Raw genomic sequence first — 18,728 nt, forward strand, 5'->3', positions numbered from 1 at the left:
CATTTTGTATGTATAAATATATATAGATATGTATAAATATAGATATGTATAAATATAGATAGATATAGATAAATATATATACATATGTGTAAATATAGATAGATGTGGATATGTATAAATACCGATAAATGTCAAGTAAAATATTAAAGCATGCAAGTAAGATTCTTGAAAATCTTTTAAAGAAATTCAAAAAAGCTCTTGGGAAGACGAAATTCGTTTTGAAAGTGTTTTACTTTCTAAGTTTTCTTTGTTTTGTTCAATCTACCAACTTGATAAGTGGTCTGGGGAACCACCCTCCAAATGAACTAATCCATCGTCCATATAAACTTTACTCATTGCGATCCCAAGCGGAGATCTAATTCCAGAGCGATCCTCGCATACTCGGTGAATTACCTACACCGTTCGTTTGTAACCTTTCCGTTTTTCATGTAATACATGTTTAAACTGTTCTCCGTTGTTTTGTTCTTCTTTGTAGCTCCGTTGCGAGCCATAATAATAAGTTTTTTATGAAATCACAACTATTCATATTATTTGCATTATTATTTTCACAAGGTTTCAGCTTATGCAACCTCCGACCTTCTTTAGGTGTATCTTGTCAAACTCGGGAATCTTTCTGTCAGAATTTCGAACAGAACTCTTTATTTAATCCCCAACTCAATTTTCACAAACTGTTATGGGGATATATGAGAATATATGTTATATAGATAGATTTAGCAGAGTTTGACATTAACTGAAATAAAGTCATGAATTTCGGAAGACCTTGATATGATAATGCCTTTTTTCTATGTCTTTTTTATGGTTGTTGCCTTAAAGCAGATGTGTTCAGCAAGATGGAAATATATGCACATGTGAACATTTCCAAAAAAAAAAAATACAAGAAGCAATGATATCACTTAAGTGAGAATCAAAAGAATTATTCTTCCTTCGCAGAAATTAAACCATTCCTCAGAGCCATCTTCCTTTGTCGAATAAATTAACTATCACCAGTTATACAGCTTCAAGACCTGACTGATCTTGCGAGTAATCGTTTTTGCTGTATTTTTAGCAAATACAAGACAGAGTGCGAGATTGTTTGTCATCTCCAAAATCAAAGAAAATGAGTAAGAAAAAAACAGAAGTTCCCGCAAGTCCTTTCCATATTTATAGCATGACATATCTTGCTTCTCTGACACTATATTTGGACTAACATTCACATCATTTTTTTTGTGCGTTTTTCTTTCCTTCTTTTTTTATCCATTTTATGTTGTTGTTTTTGTTTTTGTTTTACGGGAATGAGATTCAATTTGTAGTGACTAATGCCATTATTGTTTTTGTTTTTCTTTTATTTTCACCAACTGCCTATTGAAATATTTCATGTTTCAGCATTGAAGTTAAATGGATGATTGTGGACTTTCTGCTCGTCTCTAAAATGCATGTGGTATTTTGGTCAAAAGGGACTCCAACTGCAATTCCGTTATCTCCACTGGCGGAAAATATAATTTACATATTTATTAGAACATGAATGAATATCAAAATCTACAGATTCCAAAAAATTATGGAATACCTTATACTCATAGAATGGTTGAAAGAAAACTTCCCTTAGAAGTCTCTGTAAGTCAAATCTTTCTTTTATATATATATATATATATATATCTATATATATATATATATATATATATACACACACACACACACATACACACACACACATACACACACGTTACTAGCTGTACTGACCTGTTATTCTACAGAATCTATTATATTCAAATTTTTATATTCTATAATCATTCCTTTTTTGTTAAGTTTAGTATTTAAACTAAAAAGAAAGTCAGAAAGTAGCGCTAACTTTTACTAAATGAATAAAAGTTATTCCTCTTAAATGATTTTTCATTTTAGGTGTTTAGTTAAAAATGTGTTCATTTTAACAAGAAATGCTGACATTTTTCAAAAGCAAATTGTAAACAAGTACATTAGACTATTGTCACTAACATGGTACAACAATAACAAAGAAAAATTGGTTACTCAGAATCAAAAATTGAGTCGTCAGCCTGAATGTTATTTAGGTTTAACTGTTAAAATTCGGTTGGCATAATTTTATATTATATATATATATATATATATATATATATATATATATATATATATATATATATATATATATATATATATATATAAGCAGAGAAAGTCAGGATATTGTAGAATTAAATTTACAATGTTTCATTCAAAACAAGGAATATGAAATATAGGTGAAAGGTTCTTTATTCCATGGAGTTTCAAAGAAAGGTTCTTCTCCTCAGAGGAAAAAAACAGTCGAAAAAGAAAACTGAAAGAAAAGTATAAGTTTGTAGATGAAATGAAAGAGAATACTCAGCAAAGTCCAATATATATGGTTGTAAATATCCAGTAATATCCAAAAATTCACAATAGATGGGGCGATTAGTGAGTCCAAAGCAGTTCCGTAAGATATCCTTTGGAATCTCTTTAAAAAAATATCCGGGGTTAAAGAAGGAATGAAAAATCCGTGTAGAAAAACCCTGTAGTGAAATGCGGGACTAAAATTCAATCCATGGAATTAATAGTTCTTGTGCAGACAGGCATATGAAGTCTGTTTTTTTTTTGTTTTTAAATATAAGGTTCAAATGGAAAAGAGTTAAAAAAAAAAAAAAAGGTAGAGAACTAGATTTGAAGTGAGACAATTGGCAAAATAACCTTCCATGTGGACTTTAGTGACTTATTTCATTTTAACGTAAAGTGTTCAACAATAAGAACCAGGTTCTTAAAGGCAGACATAATAATTATGACAATCATAGATTGTATTGCTGTAGTTTCATAAATGTAAATCCAATAAAACTCCGGTGGTTATCAAAAAATGCTCAGTTACAAGCAGAGCGTGTACTGTTTTATTTATTTATACAAACATTATTAGCTACATATATGATTATATGTTTCTGTTGCAATTTCTATAGAAATGCAACGTCATCAGGCCTGACTTTGCAATGATACCTATATATATACATATATAGAACAAGTAGTTAATAAAACATGTTAAAAAACACTTTGAAAAAGAGTTAAAAACATATTTAATTTTAAAAAGAAGACACTAAATTAGTGGATAGTCCTTAATCCGTGGAGTTTTCCTTTTCATCGGAGGGTAGGATTTAGCAAAATGTGGGATCGGATTTTGCTTGTAAAAGTATTTAATTAAACTACAAGTAAGTCATAGATAACAAAAAGTGAAGCAGAGGAAATAGGGTGAATAAAAAAGTGATTTCACGTGAATGGATAGTCTGGGGAAGGGTAAAGTATCCAATGACGGTAAAATCCAGAAATGCAGAATCCAAGAATGTTATTTAAATTTCCATTTGCACAAGTAAAATCCCCCCCCACACACAAAAAAAATATATATATATGACTTTGTCTGTCTGCCTGAAGAACAGTATCTATCAAACTTATTTGTCAATGTTTGGTCTACAGATTTGAAACTTGATATATAACGGATTTAGACCTGTGGAACAAATCGCTTTGTCTTTTAGCCGGTAAAAATAGCTGCTAAGGAGTCAAAATTAAAGTATTGTTTTGCTCATGTGCAAATTTATACATTTATACAACATTATTTTTAGTTGCGTGCAAGCGAATCTATAAGTCACTCCGTCGGTCGGTCTGTCCGTAACACTTTTGTGCTTAGCCTTTTTGGTTAAGATTAAAGGTCTGTTGTTAATAGATGCTGTTCTATGCTTTTTTTGGCCTTTTTTTGGCCTTTTGGTCAAGATCCAAGTGTAGTATCTGCCGGAACAGATACTGCAAGCAAAGACCATATGTGGGGGTGACCCCACATATAAGACCTTGGTCAATGTAGGGGCAACCCTTCATACCAATTGTCACTATTCAGCTCCCCTACTCCCTGGGGTGTTGGTCCCCATTTCCCCTTCACTCCTCACATTAAAAATCGGCCTTGTGCCTAATTTGCTCGGTGGGGGAACAAATAAATACGCTTTTCTTGGCCTTTTGGCCAAGATGAAAGTGTAGTATCTGTTCTTACTACATATGTGATATAAAGTGGGGAATCACTTTTCTGTATTAATTTAATGTAAAATGATCACCCACTTTACAACCAGTCACTCAAAGCCATTCAAGTCATTCTCCAGATCATTCAAGTTGTTTTTGAAGGATTCCAGTTATTTTTTAAGCATTCAAGTCATTCTTAAGGTCATTCAATTCATCCTTAATTTCATTAAAGTCATTCTAAGTCATTTACTTTTTATTTATTTAAGTCATTTCAGTCCATTTTTGGGTCATTTTAGTTTATCTTTAAGAATTTCATGTCAATCCTACATTCACGCTTTCATTCATTACACGAGAGCATGTGACTAATGGCTATCAGCCTTGTTTTTTTTTAGCTTTTATATGTGCTAGAACATAGTACAGATAGTAACAGATAAGTTTGGAGAGATGCATGTTTTGATTCTAGCTGATAGCACCCTAGTCGTATTTTTATTTTTTAACTTTTGAAATCATTACTATATATTGGGTACAATATAATAATCGATAGAGAATTGGTTTTATATTAATAAATACAAAATCTGCATAAATATCATATGTAAGCATATTTTACAACAATCTACACCATGTGGGAGGCACAACTATATATTGGGTACAATATAATAATCGATAGAGAATTGGTTTTATATTAATAAATACAAAATCTGCATAAATATCATATGTAAGCATATTTTACAACAATCTACACCATGTGGGAGGCACAACTATATATTGGGTACAATATAATAATCAATAGAGAATTGGTTTTATATTAATAAATACAAAATCTGCATAAATATCATATGTAAGCATATTTTACAACAATCTACACCATGTGGGAGGCACAACTATATATTGGGTACAATATAATAATCGATAGAGAATTGGTTTTATATTAATAAATACAAAATCTGCATAAATATCATATGTAAGCATATTTTACAACAATCTACACCATGTGGGAGGCACAACTATATATTGGGTACAATATAATAATCGATAGAGAATTGGTTTTATATTAATAAATACAAAATCTGCATAAATATCATATGTAAGCATATTTTACAACAATCTACACCATGTGGGAGGCACAACTATATATTGGGTACAATATAATAATCGATAGAGAATTGGTTTTATATTAATAAATACAAAATCTGCATAAATATCATATGTAAGCATATTTTACAACAATCTACACCATGTGGGAGGCACAACTATATATTGGGTACAATATAATAATCGATAGAGAATTGGTTTTATATTAATAAATACAAAATCTGCATAAATATCATATGTAAGCATATTTTACAACAATCTACACCATGTTGGAGGCACAACTATATATTGGGTACAATATAATAATCAATAGAGAATTGGTTTTATATTAATAAATACAAAATCTGCATAAATATCATATGTAAGCATATTTTACAACAATCTACACCATGTTGGAGGCACAACTATATATTGGGTACAATATAATAATCAATAGAGAATTGGCTCCATAATGCATATGAAATCTGCATAAATCAAAATATCAAATATCATAGTTAAGTGTACTTTACGACCAAACAACACTGGGCTGTCTGCTATTATTTATATATAGAGAGAGAAAAGTAGGAAATATTTGACACAATCATATAAGTTAGGACTGGAAAAATAGGTTTTATCCACTTCGTATGATGTTTCTGTATAATTGTTAACTTCTTCAGATAACATTGCAAATGAATAAGATAAGATTAGTGAGAGCCAAAGATACTTACAGACTTAAAAAGAAGATATTTTTTACCGAATTCTTCCTTTTCTCTGATTGTAAATAAATATGGTCAAATTTGACCATATTTATTTACAATAGTTTTTCCAAATAAATATCTTTTTTGGGGTATGTGCACATGTGAAGACAGTGCGAATTATACGATGACGTCATATGAATTGAATACAAATTCATTTCACATATGATGACGTCATATGAATTAAATAAAAACTCATTTCACATATGATGACGTCATATGAATTAAATAAAAACTCATTTCACATGAGATTTAGATCGGATATCTTTTTTGCATTTATGCATGTTTGTTTGTTTGTTTTTTTACGTACAGAATTGACTCCTAAACTTATGAACCGATAATTATGAATTTTGAAACTCAGTTACTGAGCCAAATGTGGGCTGTATTTAGTTTTATACAAAGGCGGTAAAATGGGGGTGGAACTTTTCATGAGAATTTTTGTGAAATATTAAGCATAGATATTACACATGTAAATATTCGCCAAATTTGAGTTTCTTTTAAAAGATTTTTAGGGTGGGATTATATCGGAACAACCTGTCATTTGAAAATTTAAAAAATCATCAGAATTCGATCCATAATCATGAGACATCAATGAAACAAGATTCCCTAAATTTCAAGTTCTTTTTAGGACCCCTTAAGCTTAAGCCTGAAATTTTAAACATTTTCAAGAAATCATGAAATAGATTTTGATCAAGGTTAGAATAATAATTATGGATATAAGGTTTAGCATCATTATATTATGATTTTAATTTTTGTCAAAGGGCATAAAAAGTGATGCAAAACTGAGGAATTAATTTTACTTGTCCTGAGACAGGAATGTGTATGTGTTTGTCTGTCCATTCCACTTTTTCTCAGAAACTACTGTGCTGATCTGGCTGAAATTTTGTATGGATCTTTGTTATGATAAGTTGCCGCAGATTAAGTATTATATTATCTGTTCGGTGCACAGGTAAAGATTAATAGGGGATAACTTATAACAATACCATATTTACTCTAGAAATTTACTCTAGAAATTTGGCATAAAGCGATCATTCTAAGTCAGTAGGCTATAATTTTTTTTAACCGGCAAAATGTCTCATATATATATATGAATTAGTCTCATATGTGATTTAAATAATAATGCAAATATCTGTATATTCGTAGAAGATAATTTTTAGTTTTTAGATCTTTTTGCTTTTGTTCTTCTCAGAATGCCTTTTTATCCCCACAATTCATGTCATAATCTGAATTTAAGTCGTTGTAAGAAAGAAATCATGTATACCATGATTTTGACATATTCCAACAGATTCCAAAGAGATAGACTTTGTTGGAATGTGTCAACATCATGATGATGTCAAATTGGACTTGAGTTTTACTAAGTTGTCCTGGCATTGCCTTAATAATCTGACCGTTCTATGACAGTTGTTGAGTCATTGGTGTAGATTCTATGCCAATAAAATTAAAGACAAGCTGACAACTACGAATGCTAGGTCAAGACAAGAAATTGTGGCCGAATCACAAAAGCCAATCCACAGTGGACGAGATAGGAAAATGGCACATGCGTCCCTCTCTCCTGCTCTTTTCCCCCTCACCCTAATCATAACTCTCCACAGCACTATCTCTGAGTCATTTCATTGTAAGTGGCAGTTTTTAAACTCTGGAATGGGGTGTCGCATTCAATGACAGTTGATTACGGAAACTTCATTCTGGATGCAAGCTGATTTGAAATGTGTAAATTCATGCATAGATATTGTCAGCATCTCCATCCATTACTTCATCCTCATCATTATAATTGACATTATATTCCTCTTGAAAATGCTGGTGTTGAGCTGATCATAACGATGACAAAATTGTTATAATGTTGCAGATATTCTGTTTTGTTTAATAAAAAAAATCAAATGTTTTTTGTTGTTGCTTGTTTTTGTTACTGATAGGTTCCAACTTATGAAGGTCTGAAAGCCACTCAAGTGTTAAAGAAATTATCAGTTTAACAATGGACAACACCATAGAAGGATTGGAAATAGTAGATATAAATAGGCAGAAGTTTGATTATCCAAGAGGACAGCTCAATAAGTATTTGTTCACATTGGACTTGAAAACAACCATGTTGTAGTCATTAGGGATGCAGAGCCATGATATTTTGTTATACAGATACAATGTTCTAGAAAAGAAACTTTGCCCTATTTGATTAGAGAGTGACAAAATTTCCTTATTTTTATAAAGTTAGTTATGTGTTTTTGTTTGTCTATTTCTGTGTACCGGATTTACTTCTAAACTAATTAACCGATGTTTAGATATTTATATCAGGGCTCCACGGACAAATTTATCTTTAGTTGACCTTTGACAACTAAACATTCTCGTTTACTAACCAAAAAGAAAAGTTATTAGCCAAACCCATATGGTTTTTGGAATATGTCATCTTCGTTCTGTGACGAGTAGGTACATTATAAAGATTTTTCTGTATTTTTTTAAATAAGTGTAATTCTAAATATGCATTGGATTTTATGTTAAGATTTGATGGTCTAAACGTTCGAATTTCTTCAGATGTTTTTTAAACAGCCTTCGTTAAAAAAAGAATATATTGTTCTATTAAAGTTTTTATTGTTTAAATAATTTGACTTTGCTTGATTTATAAAAAAAAAAAAAAAGGTGAAAAGATATTTTTCACTCATTAATGAGGTTTGGAAGATTGTCGCAAATGCGACTGTTTCACTCGCAATGTAGAGCCCTGTATATGCACCGGATTCACTCCTGAACTTATTAACCAAACATTGTGAATTTTGGAACACAGCTGTATATAGGATATGAAAGTATATAGGATCATAATGCAGGCTATTTTTACTTTAATTTAGTGTTATACAAAGACGGTAAAAATTAAAATAACTCCAATTTTTATGAAACTTTATCAGATATGAGTTAATATTTCCCAAATTTCAGTTTGTTTTTTTTTAATTCTATTTCATCCCAAACATGCCATATTGCCACTTAAAATGTAAGGGGCTACTATTTGAAATTGTCAAACAAGGGGCAATAGTGAGTTGGACAGCGAGATGTCTGTTCATATTAGATTTAAACTTCTACAGATTAGTACAAAGAAGCAAGAAACAGGGAAGGGATTCCACCGTCTAGAGGACAGAAACTATTAGAGTAAAAGATCTTCCAGCATCTAGAGACCTAAACAGTGAATGGGGTGGGATTTTGTTTGTCAGGTTAGTCGAGAGTATCTACGTCAAGGGGATACAAGTGCTAGGAGTTCATCAGAACCCATTCCATTAAAGTACTTGTAAAACAGCCACAGGCATGCAACATTGTGGTGATGGGACAGAGGTTGGAACTTGGTCGATTGTGTGGGACCTCTTAGATTAGAGACTCTTTTTTTACTTTATCTAAGGGTGAGAGACTAGTGGAAGATACACCATGCTGGATATGGCAACAATACTTCATGTATGGGAGATTGTGGTTTTGTAAAGATATAGGATACTTTCTGATGTGAGTAATTTTCTAGTATGGTAGAGGAAGCCCATCTTCTTTGCAGCAATGTTGGCATTGTCTTCAATGTATCGGTTTCAATTCATGTTGCTGGTGAATATTAAGCTGAGGAGTTTGAAGGATGGGCTTAGGTAAGGAGTTATTTGTCATGACAATCGGTGGTTGAGGTTTTTTTGTAGTTTTTAAAGGAATTAAACTTAGTTTTAGTAGCATTAAATGTAACCATTCACTTATAATCACATTCTACTTCTGACTAAAAGTTGTTTTCTAGAGTTTCCGCCATTGTCATGGATTTGTGTGCATTTGTTTTTTCCTTTATGTCTGTTATTGAGTGTGATGTCATAAGCAAATATGCCCATCTCAGACACAATTTTATCAGGGAGATCATTTATGAATATCAGAAATAATAAAGGTTTAAGGATCGACTCCAAAGCACACCTCTATTAATATCTTGTTGTTTAGATGTATAGCCATTGAAGACAACCTGGATTTTTCTCTTGTCCAGGAAGTATTTGACTATATTTAGTATTTGTCCAGAAATATGATATAATTTTCATGAGTAACCCTTCATTCCAAACTTTGTTAAACGTTTTGGATATATCAAGGGTTACAGCTCTAGCTTCCCCTGTTTATCTGGTGTATGGAATATGCTTTCAGAGATGATGGTTCAAATATCCACAGAAGAAAGGGCTTGTCTTAATCCACACTCTTGCTCAGAAGGTTAGCATTTACAAGATGGTGAACTTGCGCTTGATTGATTAATGACTCAAAGATTTTAGTGAAGAGGGACAGCAGATTGATGGGGTGATAACCTAGTCGTTAGTTCTTTTTTCAGAAGCAAGACTCGACTAGGCATTGCCAACTATCTTTTGCATTGTACTGAAACTCTGTATTCTTTAAAATATCTGACATTTGATGAAAAGTCTTTTCTGCTTTAAAAAAATTTACCTGTAAAGTCAATTTGTTAATTAACTTAATTTTAAATTTGTCTGATTTTTGTTTACCAACATTGGTATTTCACTAATAAAGCATTTTTCAAACTATTTTTAATTTGTCTTTACTATTTAACATCAGCACATCATCATCATCATCAAAGTTTTTTTTTTGTTGTTGTTTGCTATCCCCCTCCTCTTTCTCTCTCTCTCTCTCCTTAACAATAACACACACATACACAATTGAGGGGATGAAATTCCTGTCAGTTTCAGTTGTTTTTTTTTCTGTTTTTTTTATTGGCTACTCTTGTGAAAATTATTTATTCTATACCATTAATTGTCCACAATGTGTTATTTTGCACATAGTCAGGTTAATGCTGTTTTATTTTTGACCACAATAAATTCAATTGTGTAGGAAAATATATTAAGGGATGGGAAGTCATTCCATTTAATAAAGTTTCCACCTATGCAATACTAGATGCCCTTGCTAGTTGTTTACGAAACCCACAAGAAATTTTTGAGTGGAAATAATGGATATATGTGCTATTTTCGATGTCAAAACGTTGATTGTTCCGATTGAGAGTGTATCAATTCTGTGATGTCAAATTGAGCCTTCCGTTTAGTCAAAACCATCGGAGCATTTAGAAACGAAATTGTCAGCCATATGACGGCCGTGTTGAACGCTTTACCAATTTCCAGTCCAGTAAATTCAAGACGTTCAACGAGTTATCTACCATCATTAGCATTGATAAAAGGTGGCACTAATAGGACATGCGAACCGACGGCACTTAATTCACTTGGATCTTGTAGGTTTGGTTAGGTTCAGTTTTATCGCATGAAAACCCTTTAACATTATTTTTTCGCAAATGCGTTGTATCACTTACAAAGTTTTTTTTTTTTATATCTGTTTTACAGTCAGGTGTTTTTTTATCTTTTTCATATAGTCAAGTGTTTTTATCTGTTTTATGCAACAAATGCTTTTTATCTATATTAGTCAGACGCTTATATTTTATAAAGTAGATGTTTTTTATAGTCAGACGTTTTTATCTGTTTTATAATCAGTTGTTTTTATCTGTTTTTATAGTCAGATGTGTTTATTTTTATGGTCAGATGTTTTTTATCTGTTTTATAATCAGATGGTTTTATCTTTTATAGTCAAACGTTTTTATCTGTTTTTATAGTCAGATATTTTTTATCTGTTTTAATAGTAAGATGTTTTTTATTTGTTTTATAATCATACGTCTTTTTATATGTTTTAATAGTAAGATGACATTCATTTATTTCATAGTCTAATATGTTTTATAGTCTGATGAGTTTTATATTTTTTTAATAATCAGAGGCTTTTTGTCTTTTTTACAGTCAAATGCTTTTTATCTGTTTTATCATTAGATACTTTTTATAGATTCTTTTATTTGCCACAAGTCAGACTAGCAAAATGTGACCCGTTGGATCATCCATTAAACTTGGATTATATTGTTTAAATCTAAAAATAGTGGTCATCAAAACACGAACCTCTTCACAAAAAAGGAAGTAATACCTGGGAAGACAGACCCTACGAACAAATCAAAGTATACCTAATTCAGACAACAGAATAAGATTTTTGGAGAATCAGATCCTAAAATCAGAATATGCCTGAGATTCCCAATTGGTATGAAAAGACGAGAGCCTTTATTCATTTGTGTCTCACGACAGCAGTTTAATGTGGGAAAAACCAGCTGCCTTGGGATCACTCTCTGAAAGATTACAAGACTAGCCATAAATTGACCTCTTGGCATTCCTCAAACATCAGGTAATAAAACAAACTTCAGTCCCAAAGAAGGAGGTAATACCTGTGAGGGTGACAATAAAACCACACCTCATTCCCATGCACACAAAAAAGACCTAGAGATAAGACTGTGCCTAGGTTTTCAAAGATGGTGTCTAGAATTTTCTCAGCTGGCATAAAGAAAAAGCGTTTGTAAAGTCAGTTTGATTTAAAACAATAAAAAGATAAACTCCAAAATTAGTCTCTGTCTGCTCACTATATCTCTCCTCTCTTGTACTCTTTCTCCCTCTATTGTGACTACGGTTAAGTAGTTTTACTACAGTGATATTAATCCATTTCATTTACTGTTTTAACCTTTTCATAATTTCCTTTGTTTATAAAACTACATCCAGAACTGTAATACACATCTACATCTTGAATCAGTAGTTAAAGTAAACAAAGCTTGGCATAAATTTTTTTTTATTATTCAATTTTCACCTCAAACAAGGCACAGTGCCACTTTGAAGTAGGGGGTTACTATCGAAGACATAAGTTGCAGGGATATTATGAAAGGAGATGAGCAGCAAGATGTCTGTTCACATTACACTTAAACTTCTGCATGTCAGTACAGTTGAGAAAGCAGAATCCCGGAAGGGATTTCCAAAGTCTAGCAGTTTTGGTGAAGAAACTATTGGAGTAGGAGGCTTTCTTACACTTAGGGATCTCTACTGTGTAGGAGTGGGATTTAACTGCTTGTCAGGTTTGTCGGGGGTATTTACGTCGAAGGGGTACAAGTGCTTGTAGTTCGTCATAGCATTCACCATTAAAATACTTGTAGAACAGACAAAAGGATGCAACATTTCGTCGATGGGACAGAAGCTGAAGCTTAGATGACAGTCCAGGACCTATCAGGTTGGCGACTCTCTTTTGAACCCTATCCAAAAGAAAGAGACTAGTAGTAGATGCACCAGCCCAAATGTGACAACAAAGCTCCATACATGGGCGAATGGTGGCCTTATAGAGGTACAGGATACTTTCAGGCGTAAGTAGCTTTCTAGCACAGAAGAGAAAGCCCACCTTCTTCGCAGCCGCCTTAGCAATGCTCTCAATCTATGTGTTCCAACTCCTGTTCTCTGTGAACGTTAGGCTGAAGAGTTTAAAAGAAGTACTTTCAGGTAATGTGTTTTTGGACATTGCTATTGGTGGTAGAGAAGGTTTCTTGTAATTATTGAAGGAAAAGCTTAGTCTTGGCAGCATTGAATGTGACCATCCATTATGTCCTCATTCCACTGCAGATTGAAGGTCTTTCTTTAGTGTTTCTGCCATTTTCTTAGATATGTGTTGATTTGTTTTCCTGTCGTGCCTGTTATAGAGCGTGGTGTCGTCAGCAAATATACCCATCTCAAAGACATTACCAGGGAGGTCATTTATGAATATTAGGAATAATAAAGGTCCAAGGATAGACCCCTGAGGTACTCCCACATTTATATCATATTGTTTAGATGTACGACCGTCGAGGACAACCTGGATTTTTCTCTTACTTAAGAAGGATTTAATTACGTTATGTATTCTTCCAGTGATACCATATCATCTTATTTTCCTGAAAAGACTATCATGCCATATTCTTTGAAAAAGCCTTAGATATATCTGGAAAAATGGTTTGAGCATTCTATCGCACCAGTAGATATCTCACTGTTGATGCAATTCTTTATTGGTATAAGAGTCAAGTATGTTCAAGGATGGAGTACTGTTGCCACATCTGGGCAAGAGCTGCTAGAAGCATCTTATCCTGCCTTGACAGAGTCCAAAATAGACTTTGTAGCTTAGTGGGAGATGCCCTTTTCTCTTCCCCGCAACCTCTTTCCCACAGAAGAGACATGTGCGTGTCTCTGCTTTATTGCTATTTTCATGGAAAGGGCTCATCTCTATGGTCCCCCATCGCCAAACTTTAATGAGAAACACTCATCTAGCTAAACCACGATCAATAATTTCCCTCGCTCTTTATCTGTGTCTAAACCTAAACATAGATTCCATGAACAAAGCTTCTTTCTTAGAACTGCATGCCTGTGGAACTGTTCTGTTGTCCTGCTTTCCAACTGACTACAATATGGTCGTCTTCAAGTCTAATATAAACAAGTTCTTGATGACCCGTCCTCTTAAGTAATCCAATTTACCAAATTTTACTATTAACAATTACTATAATATTTTGCCATTGACTACCATGCACTCATGAACCCTTATCCCCGAGTGACTTCTGGGCCTTGGTAAGTGGTGACTTCTTTGTAACAAAAAAAAAAGTATGCCAAACTTCTGGAGTAAATGTGGTATTGTGATGAATCCATATTAATCATTAATTGTGCATCGAACGGACCCCATAAGACTTAGTTCACTGCACCTTATTATAAGAAAATATAAAATTCAGCCAAATCGGTCAGTAGTTTCTGAGAAAAAGTGGAAAGGATAGACAGACAGACTGAGAGAAATATAATATAGACAGTAATATTTAAAATCCGTATGTGCCTTGCTGAAGGAATTATTATTGAACCTAATAATTGTGTTGCTTTGTTGTCTGGTTGAGAGGAAGTTGTTTCCTTTTTTCTTTTTTTTTTTTTAATAATAAAAACATTAAGAAAGTTCAGCCGCCGAATATTATTCTTATAAATTTTTACAGCTGACTTGCTTCATGCATACAAACATATCGGGATGCAAACATCGTCTACAAAACTATTGCAACTAAACCTTTTATAAATAAGTGAATGAAAAATGCATCAAATAATGCTTATAAATCCTTATTGTTGCAATTTGTGTTCACTGTCTCACATTGTAGCAATGTTGAATATTTTAAGCATAAAAAAAAAAAACAAAGAACAGTTTTATAATGATTGTTTTTGCTTCTAACTGAAATAAACCATTAATTAGTATTTCAAACACTCACCATTTTTCAGTGGCATTCATGATTCCTATTTTGTATCGCTTAGTTTTCCTTTGATAATTAATTTTATTCATTACCCAATTCTTTATCAATGGAGGCTCATTTTTTTTGGCACATTTTTTGTTTGTCGTCTTTTAGTTAAATTTAAAAATAATGTCCGGTAAATACAAAAGATTTTCATCTTCAGAGACAAATTTTCGTGGTTTGGAAACGAAAGTAAAATTCCTGCAGCAAATATGTCCATTTGTAAATCAACGGACAGAGGCTTGTTGCTTCAAGAAACCCCAATTTGAAATTCTTTCGCACTGTACATTGCTTTCAACAACTTGTAGTTAGCAAACTTTTCAAGTTATTTCTTAGCAAAACAAAACAGGACCAAACAATGAGCAATATTTCTAAAGCCTTCATATACACTTGCATAAAGTTTGGCTTTAACTGTTAGCTTATTCATGTAACAAGATTACCTGTAGGCACTTAAATAAACAAATAGTAATAATACTAATGAAGATTTGGTATCTGCCTGTCAGAAACTGAAACTTTTTTTGGTCCTCTGACAAAAGGAGGGTGGACCTATAAATTCACCCTTGTCCGTTCGTCTGTCCGCACTTTCCTCAATAACTACGCCTTGGAATTTTAAAAAATTTTGCACAAACGTTAAACATGATATGAGTAAAAAAAAAAGTAACAGAACGGATTTTCCGGGAAAACTCCCCCCCCCCCCCCCAGGGGTGCCTTTCAAGTTAAAATGGCTAAAATTGACACTTTTGTGCTTTTTAAAAAAATTGATGCCTTGGATTTTTATAAAACTTTCTGAAAAGTTGTAACTAACTGATTTCTATATAATTTTGTTTGTCTATACTTCACGATAACTCTTGGGTGTGCCTCAGGGGTTCTTTTAGGGCTAATAAAAACACTCCATTTTTGGGACTATTTTACCATATTTGTCCAAAATTTTCTGTGTATGTCTATTTAGCAATTTTGCATGGTGCTGAACTCAAATTTAAATATGTTATGGCCTTGGGCACTTTTGGGGCTAAATAGGGGAGGAGGCAAATGATGGACTTAGTAATTTCTTTTTTTGCATGGTGCAGAACTCAAATGTACATATGTTAAGACCTAAAACTGCACTGTTTGTTCATTTTCACCAGGATTTGACGTCCCCTGGGAACTTTTAGAGATAAATGGTGGGGGGGCAATACTGAACTTAGTCATTTTTTTATGCCTCATTCACTGTGCACTCATGGGGGGGGCATGCATGCTTCATTTGTTTTTTGGGTTTTTTTTTACTTAGGGGTCATCGTATATCAAAACCTAGAGACCACTCTAAGATAAAGGTTGATGAGTGTTATGTAAACGGTTAGATAACATTGTGATGATCAGTAATGGTGGAACTATAATAAAGTTTAATTATATAAGAGGACAACCAAACAAGAACTTATTTACATTAGACTTGAAAATTACCATATATCAGCTGGGAAACAGCCCCACGGTATTTTGTTCCATAGATGGAGAGTTCTAAGAAGTTCTGTTAATGAAATTTTTGTTTAGTTTTAGGCACATTTTTATATCTAAACCCAAACTATATTATTCCTATCCTTAAATGGCCAATTAAGGGGGTAAATAATGTAGCATTTGTTCTCTTATTATGAAACAATCTACCCAGACATTATTTTCTCTTTTTTATAGTGAGGGATGTAGTGTAGCATCTGTTCTGTGGTCATTATTCCATCTTTTCAGAGAATATTTACTGGCAGAAAATTGCCAAAAACATGGAGAAAGCCTTGTCAGTAGGTGATACAAAAAGCTGTACAGTATTTGTGTATCGACCATGAAAAGATTCAGAGGCAGCAATGAACTAATCTTCAATCAAGAAGATGAGCCTATCACAAATCTTGATGAGTGCCTCCAACATTGGAGTGATCACTTCGCTTTGCTACAAACATTCAGCCAAACCTCTCACATCTCAGCTGTTCCTTCTAAAGTTTATGACTGATGAAATCCTGGATCCCATCAAAACCTGCAAAACAATAATGCAGCTGAAGAAGATGGTCTTTCATCTGAAATCTTCAAACACATTTCAAACGTATTGGTCTCAACCCTCCACCAAATCTTCACCCATGTCTGGGAAACTGAAAACCTCCATTAAGATTGGAGCGATACCGTTCTGCTTCTCTTTTACAAAAAAGGTAATAAACCCTATTGCAAAATTTATTGTGGTATCAACCTTATCGATATCAATGCAAAAATCTTTGCAATAACAGCCAACATATGCAAATGACCGAGCTGTATGCGAGGTGATGTCACAGTGAGAAAGAAGAAAAGAAAAAGATTAGAAAAAGAAAAATGAGGTCCAAAAAGGACAGAAATGTGGCCCAAGATCGACAGGGAAAGATGTGTCCTAACCATGGCCGGACAAAATCAAAGTTTGACATGACAGAGTCTTGTTATGCACATTGGAGTATGAGAAGACATTTGAACAAGAGACAAGGTGTTATTCTCGAAGTACCTGTAAATAAATGTCTGTTGTTTCAACTCAAAAAATAAGGGAATCAAATTCTTGTCTTTGTTTCCTTGCAACATGTCTGCATACAACATATGGATCTCGAGTGTTGACATGTAATGGCTGCATTACACAGACTCACGGACAAGGCCAAACTAATTCAGATTTCACCCACTTCGAAGAAGTATTGACCAGATTTTCACTCTTTGAAGAATACTTAAACATCGCTGGAGCTACCAGTAAAAGACTATTGTCTACTTCATTGACTTTGCGACTGCATTTGACTAAAAAACTTAACAATAAAATATCAAACCTAATTGCCATCCGGCAAATGGTGTTCGATGGAACAACCTGAACTTATCCAGATGATCTCAAACCGACGACTATCAAACATTGAAAAGGAGGTTCTCAGTTTTGGATTAAAATTCACAACCGGATTTTACCTCAAAATAACAACTAACATGGTCGCCCGAAATTACAAACATGAAGATACCAATTTCATGAAAGGCTTCATTCAGGGTATCATATCCATGACTACCACCCAAACCGTGGACACTGTCTTACCAAAATGATAAATAAATGCACTTATAAACTTAATCAACGACCATAACATCATCATATCACCTGCAGACAAGGTAGATGGTGTTGTAATAATGGAAATGTCTGAATGCAAAGATAAAATATTTCAACTTCTACAAGATCATAACATGTATGAAAAAAAAAACAACTATGATATAATACAGGAAGAAATATATATTTTTAACAAAACATATAAGAAACTAATAAATAATAATAAAATTTGGACAACATATATCAAATATCATCCCAAAATCCCCACTTTATATGGCCTATAAAAATAACACTCCAATCCTCCCCATCATCTCAGGCATCAGGAGTGCCACCTGTAAAATCATAGGCTATTGCAAAATTACTTTCCCCATTATTAGGCACAATTAGCTCATCCCATATAAAAAAAAACTCCAGCGACCTACTTACCAAAATAAAACACCTGAACCTAATAAAGCTATGAATAGTCTTGACATCGACATGGAATCCCTGTATACTAACATTCCAACTAAAAAGTGCCTTACACTCAAAACATCTAAAGAAAACAAACATTAATTTCTCTTTACTCGATAGATAACATAATTAACATTATAGGTTTATGCATGGATATTACGTGTTTTACTTTTGATAAATTTTACTACAAACAGAAATTTGGTTTACCCATGGGAAACCCTCTTAGTTGAGTTTTAGCATGTTTATTTCTGGAGTTTATGGAGACTGAGCCTCTGATATATAGATTGGCCACGGGTACTTTGTACTTTATATATATATATAT

At 33.0% G+C, this 18,728-nt stretch overlaps 1 protein-coding gene and 1 pseudogene across 1 annotated transcript in view; both read left to right on the forward strand.

The window, feature by feature from the left end:
• The window catches only part of LOC145249688 (uncharacterized), a 796,056-nt gene that overhangs the window by 546,920 nt on the left and 230,408 nt on the right, over nucleotides 1–18,728 (forward strand). The gene's annotated exons all lie outside the window — the stretch shown is intronic.
• On the forward strand, nucleotides 3,968–4,084 carry LOC145249820 (U2 spliceosomal RNA; annotated as a pseudogene).

The sequence above is a fragment of the Euprymna scolopes genome, chromosome 28, assembly GCF_053919585.1.
Source record: "Euprymna scolopes isolate OS-2025 chromosome 28, ASM5391958v1, whole genome shotgun sequence".
Taxonomy (NCBI): domain Eukaryota; kingdom Metazoa; phylum Mollusca; class Cephalopoda; order Sepiida; family Sepiolidae; genus Euprymna; species Euprymna scolopes.